This window comes from Cryptomeria japonica, unplaced genomic scaffold (genome assembly GCF_030272615.1).
Source record: "Cryptomeria japonica unplaced genomic scaffold, Sugi_1.0 HiC_scaffold_220, whole genome shotgun sequence".
NCBI lineage: Eukaryota > Viridiplantae > Streptophyta > Pinopsida > Cupressales > Cupressaceae > Cryptomeria > Cryptomeria japonica.
The window spans coordinates 194254-202500 of NW_026729042.1; positions in this window are offsets into that span (position 1 = coordinate 194254).

An 8247-nucleotide genomic window follows, 5' to 3' on the forward strand; every position below is an offset into this window, starting at 1 on the left:
TGACCTGCCATGTGCAGGAAGGCGAATGTTGACACTGTGCGTTGCAAGGTGCACACCAAGGCGCTGGTGCGGTCTTTTTAGTCGAGTTCGGAAGTTGGGGTCGATGTCCTGATCGGAGGTGCAAGCTACACAGGTGTGGGAATCGGACAAATAGCTTATATAGGGGAGGTGTATGCTTCGTTGGGTCGACTCCCCGGGTTGAGCGCACCGCGCCAACCTCAAAGACCCTACGGTATGGATGAAGTCGGAAGTTGGGTCCGATGACCGATTCGATATGTAGGCATACTCGCGAGGTCGGAATTTGGGTCCGATGACCTGCCACGTGCAGGAAGGCGAATGTTGGCACTGTGCGTTGCAAGGTGCGCACCAAGGCGCTGGTTCGGTCGTTGGAGGCGAGTTCGGAAGTTGGGGTCGATGTCTTGATCGGAGGTGCAAACTACACAGGTGTGGGAATCGGACAAATAGCTTATATAGGGGAGGTGTATGCTTCGTTGGGTCGACTCCCCGGGTTGAGCGCACCGCGCCAACCTCAAAGACCCTACGGTATGGATGAAGTCGGAAGTTGGGTCCGATGACCGATTCGATATGTAGGCATACTCGCGAGGTCGGAATTTGGGTCCGATGACCTGCCATGTGCAGGAAGGCGAATGTTGGGACTGTGCGTCGCAAGGTGCGCACCAAGGCGCTGGTGCCGTCGTTGCAGTCGAGTTCGGAAGTTGGGGTCGATGTCCTGGTCAGAGGTGCAAACTACACAGGTGTGGGAATCGGACAAATAGCTTATATAGGGGAGGTGTATGCTTCGATGGGTCGACTCCCTGGGTTGAGCGCACCGCGCCAACCTCAAAGACCCTACAGTATGGATGAAGTCGGAAGTTGGGTCCGATGACCGATTCGATACGTAGGCATATTGGCGAGGTCTGAATTTGTGTCCGATGACCTGCCATGCGCAGGAAGGCGGAATTTGGGTCCGATGACCGAGTTGATGGCGTGCCATGCGCAGAAAGGCGGAATTTGGGTCCGATGACCGAGTTGATGTTGATGGCCCGCCATGCACAGGAAGGCGGAATTTGGGTCCGATGACCGATTTGAAGGCGTGCCATACGCAAAAAGGCGGAGTTTGGGTCCGATGACCGAGTTGATATTGATGGCCCGCCATGCGCAGGAAGGCGGAATTTGGGTCCGATGACCTGACATACGCATGGAGTCCGACTCGGGGGCCGATGTTCGATTCGATGACTTGCATTGTGGGTAAAGTCGGAAGTTGTGGTCTTTGACCCGATTCGATGACCAGACTTCGGCTGCTTGAGAATCGGACAAATAACTTATATAGGGGAGGTAGTGTTCTCGAGCATCCTCCCCCCGTGCCCGTTTATGTCGATTGATGCTGGTGCTCGACTGGTTGGAGCGCTCGGATGCAAAAATCTTGCACCAGGATTTATCGATTGTGATGGACACGGCAAGTCTCCTGATTGCTATGCAGGAGCTCATCGTGAATCTCTATGCGGCCTTGGTATGGACTCGACCTGCGGAATGGTTCGGCAATGGTAGTCGCTCCAACACGTCCTTGCAATGGCCACAGAGGTGATTCGACTAGAGCTCCAGTCTAGCTTTTGGGTTGCTTGGCGGACTGGTATAGCCGCGATCGAGTTCCGGCCATGAACGTTTTAGATAGCTCTTGGGCTTTCTGGGACGGAAGTCGGAAGTTTGGGCTGTTGTCCGATTTGATGACCATTCTTCGGATGTGTGAGAATCGGACAAATAACTTATATAGGGGACTGTGTTGTCTCACGCAGCCCCCTCCGTGCCCCTCTATCTCGACCGATGTTGGTGCTTGAAAGGGTTGGGATCGCTCGGATTTATAAACGTGCACCACCATTTGTCGAGTGTGAGGGACGCGGCAGGTCTCCTAAATGCTATGCGGGCGCTCTCTGAGAATCTCTATCCGGCCTCGACACAGACTAGTCTTGCTGAATGGTTTGGCACTGGTAGTCGATCCAACACGTCGTTGTTGTGGCCGCCTAGGCGATTCGATTCGAGCCCCCGTCTAGCTTTTGGGTTGCTTGGCGGATTTTGCCCTATCCGCAAGTGAGCTCGGTCCCTAAACGTTCGAGAAACCCGATTGCTATGCGCCGACTCTCTTTCTTGCGAGCCTCCATCTAGCTTTTGGGTCTCTACGGAACGGAAGTCGGAATCTGGGACCGTTGTTTGATTCGACGAGGCAGACTACGGTTGTGCGAGAATCGGACAAATAACTTATATAGGGGAGGTGTTGACTGGAGCATTCTCCCCCGTGCCCCTCTAACTCGACCAATGCTGGCGCTCGAACGGTGGTAGCGCTCGGATTTTCATTGAGCGCCAGCATTGGTCGATTTAGAGGGGCATGCGAGATTCCCGAATGCTATGCGAGGGCTCTAACGGAAATGTCTATTGGTTTCGGTATGGATGCAATTGCGAGTGGTTCGGCAAAGGTAGTCGTTCCGATGCGTCCATGTCGTGGCCAAATCGATAATTCGATTTGAGCCCTCGTATAGCATTTGGGTCTCTCGATGTGATTCCGCATTCCAGTCCCTTTGGGCACTGCTTGAGCCGCATCCCAGGGGGTTCCCTTCCCAATAATCTGCCTCGCAACCCGATTGCTATGCGGTGAGGCTCCTCGGCCGCCTCGGAACTATCTGTGTATCAGACGCATCGCGGGATAAGGGGTTGGCAACGGTAGTCGCCCCAAGCGCGTCCGATGCTTGGACCATTCCGAGGCGGCCCTGAAGCCTCTTCCGTCTAGCCGTTGGGTCCTTCTCGCCGCATCCCTCGCCTCGCACCCCGATTGCTATGCGGTGAGGCTCCTCGGCCGCCTCGGAACTATCTGTGTATCGGACGCGTCGCGGGATAAGGGGTTGTCACTGGTAGTCGCCCCAAGCGCGTCCGATGCTTGGACCATTCCGAGGCGGCCCTGAAGCCTCTTCCGTCTAGCCGTTGGGTCCTTCTCGCCGCATCCCTCGCCTCGCACCCCGATTGCTATGCGGTGAGGCTCCTCGGCCGCCTCGGAACTATCTGTGTATCGGACGCGTCGCGGGATAAGGGGTTGTCATTGGTAGTCGCCCCAAGCGCGTCCGATGCTTGGACCATTCCGAGGCGGCCCTGAAGCCTCTTCCGTCTAGCCGTTGGGTCCTTCTCGCCGCATCCCTCGCCTCGCACCCCGATTGCTATGCGGTGAGGCTCCTCGGCCGCCTCGGAACTATCTGTGTATCGGACGCGTCGCGGGATAAGGGGTTGTCACTGGTAGTCGCCCCAAGCGCGTCCGATGCTTGGACCATTCCGAGGCGGCCCTGAAGCCTCTTCCGTCTAGCCGTTGGGTCCTTCTCGCCGCATCCCTCGCCTCGCACCCCGATTGCTATGCGGTGAGGCTCCTCGGCCGCCTCGGAACTATCTGTGTATCGGACGCGTCGCGGGATAAGGGGTTGTCACTGGTAGTCGCCCCAAGCGCGTTCGATGCTTGGACCATTCCGAGGCGGCCCTGAAGCCTCTTCCGTCTAGCCGTTGGGTCCTTCTCGCCGCATCCCTCGCCTCGCACCCCGATTGCTATGCGGTGAGGCTCCTCGGCCGCCTTGGAACTATCTGTGTATCGGACGCGTCGCGGGATAAGGGGTTGTCACTGGTAGTCGCCCCAAGCGCGTCCGATGCTTGGACCATTCCGAGGCGGACCCGAAGCCTCTTCCGTCTAGCCGTTGGGTCCTTCTCGCCGCATCCTTCGCCTCGCACCCCGATTGCTATGCGGTGAGGCTCCTCGGCCGCCTCGGAACTATCTGTGTATCGGACGCGTCGCGGGATAAGGGGTTGTCACTGGTAGTCGCCCCAAGCGCGTCCGATGCTTGGACCATTCCGAGGCGGACCCGAAGCCTCTTCCGTCTAGCCGTTGGGTCCTTCTCGCCGCATCCCTCGCCTCGCACCCCGATTGCTATGCGGTGAGGCTCCTCGGCCGCCTTGGAACTATCTGTGTATCGGACGCGTCGCGGGATAAGGGGTTGTCACTGGTAGTCGCCCCAAGCGCGTCCGATGCTTGGACCATTCCGAGGCGGACCCGAAGCCTCTTCCGTCTAGCCGTTGGGTCCTTCTCGCCGCATCCCTCGCCTCGCACCCCGATTGCTATGCGGTGAGGCTCCTCGGCCGCCTTGGAACTATCTGTGTATCGGACGCGTCGCGGGATAAGGGGTTGTCACTGGTAGTCGCCCCAAGCGCGTCCGATGCTTGGACCATTCCGAGGCGGACCCGAAGCCTCTTCCGTCTAGCCGTTGGGTCCTTCTCGCCGCATCCCTCGCCTCGCACCCCGATTGCTATGCGGTGAGGCTCCTCGGCCGCCTTGGAACTATCTGTGTATCGGACGCGTCGCGGGATAAGGGGTTGTCACTGGTAGTCGCCCCAAGCGCGTCCGATGCTTGGACCATTCCGAGGCGGCCCCGAAGCCTCTTCCGTGTAGCCGTTGGGTCGTTCTCGCCGCATCCCTCGCCTCGCACCCCGATTGCTATGCGGTGAGGCTCCTCGGCCGCCTTGGAACTATCTGTGTATCGGACGCGTCGTGGGATAAGGGGTTGTCACTGGTAGTCGCCCCAAGCGCGTCCGATGCTTGGACCATTCCGAGGCGGCCCCGAAGCCTCTTCCGTGTAGCCGTTGGGTCCTTCTCGCCGCATCCCTCGCCTCGCACCCCGATTGCTATGCGGTGAGGCTCCTCGGCCGCCTTGGAACTATCTGTGTATCGGACGCGTCGCGGGATAAGGGGTTGTCACTGGTAGTCGCCCCAAGCGCGTCCGATGCTTGGACCATTCCGAGGCGGACCTGAAGCCTCTTCCCTCTAGCCGTTGGGGCTTTCTCGCCGCATCCCTCGCCTCGCACCCTGATTGCTATGCTGTGAGGCTCCTCGGCCGCCTTGGAACTATCTGTGTATCGGACGCATCGCGGGATAAGGGGTTGGCAGTGGTAGTCGCCCCAAGCGCATCCGATGCTTGGACCATTCCGAGGCGGCCCTGCAGCCTCTTCCGTCTAGCCGTTGGGGCCATCTCGCCGCATCCCCCACCTCGCACCACGATTGCTATGCGGTGAGGCTCCTTGGCCGCCTCGGAACTATCTGTGTATCGGACGCATCGCGGGATAAGGGGTTGTCACTGGTAGTCGCCCCAAGCGCGTCCGATGCTTGGACTATTCCGAGGCGGCCCTGCAGCCTCTTCCGTCTAGCCGTTGGGGCCATCTCGCTGCATCCCCCACCTCCTCGGCCGCCTCGGAACTATCTGTGTATCGGACGCATCGCGGGATAAGGGGTTGGCAGTGGTAGTCGCCCCAAGCGCGTCCGATGCTTGGACTATTCCGAGGCAGCCCTGCAGCCTCTTCCGTCTAGCCTTTGGGGCCATCTCGCCGCATCCCTCGCCTCGCACCCCGATTGCTATGCGGTGAGGCTCCTCGGCCGCCTGGGAACTATCTTCGTATCGGACGCATCGCGGGATAAGGGGTTGTCACTGGTAGTCGCCCCAAGCGCGTTCGATGCTTGGACTATTCCGAGGCGGCCCTGTGGCCTCTTCCGTCTAGCCGTTGGGGCCATCTCGCCGCATCCCCCACCTCGCACCCCGATTGCTATGCGGTGAGGCTCTTCGGCCGCCTTGGAACTATCTTCGTATCGGACGCATCGCGGGATAAGGGGTTGTCACTGGTAGTGGCCCCAAGCGCGTCCGATGCTTGGACTATTCCGAGGCGGCCCTGCAGCCTCTTCCGTCTAGCCGTTGGGGCCATCTCGCCGCATCCCCCACCTCGCACCCCGATTGCTATGCGGTGAGGCTCCTCGGCCGCCTTGGAACTATCTTCGTATCGGACGCATCGCGGGATAAGGGGTTGTCACTGGTAGTCGCCCCAAGCGCGTCCGATGCTTGGACTATTCCGACGCGGCCCTGTGGCCTCTTCCGTCTAGCCGTTGGGGCCATCTCGCCGCATCCCCCACCTCGCACCCCGATTGCTATGCGGTGAGGCTCCTCGGCCGCCTTGGAACCATCTTCGTATCGGACGCATCGCGGGATAGGGGGCTGTCACTGGTAGTCGCCCCAAGCGTGTCCGATGCTTGGACCATTCCTAGGCGGCCCTGAAGCCTCTTCCGTCTAGCCGTTGGGGCCTTCCCGCCCCATCCCTCGCCTCGCACCCCCGATTGCTATGCGGTGAGGCTCCTCGGCCGCCTTGGAACCATCTGTGTATCGGACGCATCGCGGGATAAGGGGTTGGCACTGGCAGTCGCCCCAAGCGCGTCCGATGCTTGGACCATTCCGAGGTGGCCCTGAAGCCTCTTCCGTCTAGCCGTTGGGGCCTTCCCGCCCCATCCCTCGCCTCGCACCCCGATTGATATGCGGTGAGGCTCCTCGGCCGCCTTGGAACTATCTGTGTATCGGACGCATCGCGGGATAAGGGGTTGGCACTGGTAGTCGTCCCAATCGCATCCGATGCTTGGACCATTCCGAGGCGGCCCTGCAGCCTCTTCCGTTTAGCCGTCGGGGCCTTCCCGCCGCATCCCTCGCCTCGCATCCCGATTCCTATGCGGTGAGTCTTCTCGGCCGCCGCGGAACTATACCTGTTATTGCTACTGCATCCTTCGGCTGGTAACCTCCTCTGCCGCCTTGGAACGTTCTCTTTGTCGGACGCGTCGCGGGATAAGGGGTTGGCACTGGTAGTCGCCCCAAGCGCGCCCGATGCATAGACCGCTCCGAGTCGACCTTGCTTTCAGCCTCTCACATGCATAGACCTCTCTGAGTCGACCCTGCAGCCTCTCACGTTTAGCCTTTGGAATCTCGCCTCACAACATGATTGCTATCCTTGATGCATCCCTTGCCTCGAGCCCTGATTGCTTTCTTGGCTGCATCCCTCCTCTCCTCACAGCCCGGTTGTCATCACTGCTTCATCCGTCGCTTCATGCATTCTGGCTGCTGGGCCCTTCCCACCGCACACCTCGATTGCTATCTCTTCTGCATCACACACCCCGATTGCTATCTCTGCTACATCCCTCGGCTCTCACTTCTGCATCCTTCGCCTCACACCTCGATTGCTATCAATGCTGCATCCGTAACCTCACACCCCGATTGCTATGCGGGGAGGCTCCTTGGCCGCCTTGGAAATTTCTGTGTGTCGGACGCACCGCGGGATAAGGGGTTGGCACTGGTAGTCGCCCCAAGTGCGCCCGATTCTTAGACCGCTTCGAGGTGACCTCGTAGCCTCTTTCGTCCAGGCTTCCTGCCTTCAACGCCCTTTTTACACCTCGATTGCTATGCGCGGGCTCGTTGGCGTCTATCACCTCTCTGCGAAGAGTGGCACGATGATTGTTGGGGTAAATCGTAGCAGTCCGATCTCTGGCCTTGGGCCATTGTGAGGGCTGATCGATTTCCTGTGCGCATCTCGTGTTCGCCCAGTAACAGACTCGACGACTTGTAATCGGTCTTGTTCCCGATTGTTCCTGGAGGTAGTCTTCGGAACTCTTGGATTTGACCTGTCACTCGAACTGTCCTCTTCCGAGGATGCTTGTGTGTGTGTGCTTGTGCCATTTCCTTGGCGGTATTAACGAGATATTAAAGAGCGGAGTGAGCGCCTCGCCCAGCTATGTTTGGGGCTCTCACTCCCTTACCCGGTGTGCGACCGCTTTGCACGTAGGTTGCGGAGCATCGCGACTCTTTCGATGTTTGGCGGTTGTCTTCCGGTGATGCGTTGGTCCCGAAGTGCACGTTACTAGCATTTCTGCCATTGTTCTCGATCTTTGGCACGTTCCTTCGTTGCAATTGGATATATATCTCCGTTTATACGCGCAGGCTTCTCCCGCCTATTCAGCGCTGTCCCACTCTCAGCACTCTCGTGGTCTCCTTGGCTTCTCTCTCCCGTGAGCGAGCTCTCTTCTCGAGTCTTTTCCATGTCCCATGGAGGTTGCCTTGCGAAATTCGGGCACACAAACGTGACCGGATAAGAGCGGAATTGCCTATGAGGAGAAGCTCACCTTAGGGAGCAGCAATGCCGAGTGTTTCGACAGAGGGTAGAGGGGGCGTTGTTTGGGCGGTTGCACAAAAGAGTGCTACGTTTGCACTGAAGGTTGCTTCTTCGTCTCCGACGAACTCTTCGAGGCAAAAAAGCTTGTTTACGGGGTCGAGGTGGGACTGTTCGTGCGAGTTGCGCCACCAAAAGTGCGTAGGGGGCATATACCTGGGAAATGGATGTCTCTGAGTGGCCTTACTCGGTCGCGTG